This window comes from Miscanthus floridulus, chromosome 6 (genome assembly GCF_019320115.1).
Source record: "Miscanthus floridulus cultivar M001 chromosome 6, ASM1932011v1, whole genome shotgun sequence".
Taxonomy (NCBI): domain Eukaryota; kingdom Viridiplantae; phylum Streptophyta; class Magnoliopsida; order Poales; family Poaceae; genus Miscanthus; species Miscanthus floridulus.
The window spans coordinates 50,555,153-50,557,199 of NC_089585.1; the positions used below are offsets into that span (position 1 = coordinate 50,555,153).

Sequence of the window (2,047 nt, forward strand, 5' to 3'; positions counted from 1 at the left end):
CCGCCATCTGGAGCCCACCTATCAGGCGTCTCTACCACCAGGCAGCGCGCTCCCTCTTTATCTCTGTACTCCATTAATGGAGAAACCGACCTCCATTGAAGCCTCCTCGGTCAATACTGCAGTAAACCAACTCCATTACTGCACTCCATCACTCTCCCTATTCATTCTCCATTCTTCACTCGGAGGTTTTGAGGCCATTATAGCCTTAACCGACGGCCGCTATTGATGTCCGTGAACCAAGCTTGGAATCCCGTCCAAATTCGTCGCCTCTCTCCCTATATAAACCCTGCTCGAGCTCCTCCTCTCCCTTCCGCCACTGTAACGCTCCTCTCTGCTCGCTGCACGTCCCTCTTTTCTCCTTGCAAAGCTCGGCGACGCCATTGCCGAGCTCCGATCCGCCGTCGTCGAAGTCCGCGGTTTGGCCGTCTCTGACTCTACCCTTGCTTCTGTTGGATTCGCCTCGTCCAGGAGATTCATGCCTTTCCTTTCTTCTCCAGGGAATCACGACGAGCTGGGTAATTCCAGTGCTCGGTGGAGTTCCTCGGTTGCTGCCTCCTCGGTGCCACTCCCGGTCGCTGAGATCACCTTCATCAGACGTGCGGTGAGCTCCTCCTCCGCTTGCTTCTTTTCCTGACGTCCTCCGTGCCCTCTAGCTCGCAGCCGAGCTGCGCCGGCGAACTCCGGCCATGGCACCGCCGTGAGCTCTTTCCTGCACGGCGAGCCGGAGACGAAGCTAGCAGCCCGGCCGTGCGTGTCTTTCCTTTCTCTTATTAGCTTATTAACGTCATATCCTATGTCATGCTCTTTTATGGCCGTTTTTCTTTAGGAAAATAAATACAGAAATACACTCTAAATACACCATCGTGGACATGGTCCATTGTGGACTGCTCTCACAGCCCTCTCCGGTCCACGGTTCATGGACCGAGTTCACAGCATAGTGCACGCGAACTTACAATTTAGCCCGTTTACTTCTGTCAAATTAAACTATAGTTTCATGAGTCATGATATTTTTCGTTCAGCCCCTGTATTCTCTAGTTTTCATACCCGCAGTCCTTGGCCCTTTCCCTTTTCAGTTTTATTTTTATTTTAAAATCTGAAATCGAGTTTCATTTAATTACAGTTTTGCCATCCAACTTCAAAAGCCCATAACTTTCAAACCGTAGCTCCGTTTTTGATGGTTCTTTCGTTCACGAGTTCGTATTGACAAGTACTTCGCGTTAGTATAGCTTATATAATATTTTATATTGTTTGGTGTACTATTTCTTATTATATTTTGTGGGCCATGCTTGTTGTATTATCTGTAGAAGGTGCTGAGTTTGAGAATTTTCAAGAGCAAGAGCTTGATATATCCGAACCCGCCCAGTTTGAAGGTAAGTGTCCTTGACCATACTTGCTCCTACATTTTGTTTTATTTTGAGTGTCAGGGAAGTGTTAGGCTTTTCGTGCTCAGTATGTTCCTTCTGGGGAAATCAAAGTAAAGAGGAAGGAGTTCATCAGTCTTATGCAAGGCTCTAGGTCTGTGCATGACTATCTCACCTAGTTCACACAGCTATCTCGCTATGCCCCTAGAGATGTTGATACTGATGACAAGAAGCAGGACTGTTTCAGAGAAGGTCTTAATCCTGGGATTCGTTATGCACTCTCTTCAAATGACTTTCCAACCTTCCAGAGGCTAGTAGACAAGGCATTTACTGTTAAGAAAGAAAGGCAAGTTCTTGAAGTTGATCGTAAGAGGAAGATGTCTTTCCAAGGTCAGTCTTCTAGGAGCAATACTCGCCCTTGCTTCAACCAACTCGAGCAAGTTGTCTGACAGGGAGGTCAGTATCAGCAACAGCAACAGAGGAATTTCAATCATGGGTCTGGTCAGTACATGCAGCAAGTGCAACAGCAACAACAACAAAGAAATATTAACCAAGGGTCTGATCAGCACAGACAACAAGTGTAACCTCAACAACAACAACAGCAACGCCAGAACTACCAGGCACCTCGCCATGTGGTTCAACCTTAGCAGCAGAATCAAAATCGTCTAGTTCAAGGGACTAGTAAC

The 2,047-nt window shown here is 47.3% G+C and overlaps 1 long non-coding RNA gene across 1 annotated transcript; it reads left to right on the top strand.

Moving 5' to 3' along the window:
* The first annotated feature begins 279 nt into the window (after positions 1-279).
* Positions 280-1,502, top strand: LOC136460111 (uncharacterized). The gene is made up of 3 exons (XR_010760328.1): positions 280-416; positions 498-601; positions 1,305-1,502. It is a non-coding gene; the product is annotated as an uncharacterized lncRNA (long non-coding RNA).
* The last annotated feature ends 545 nt before the right edge of the window (positions 1,503-2,047 follow it).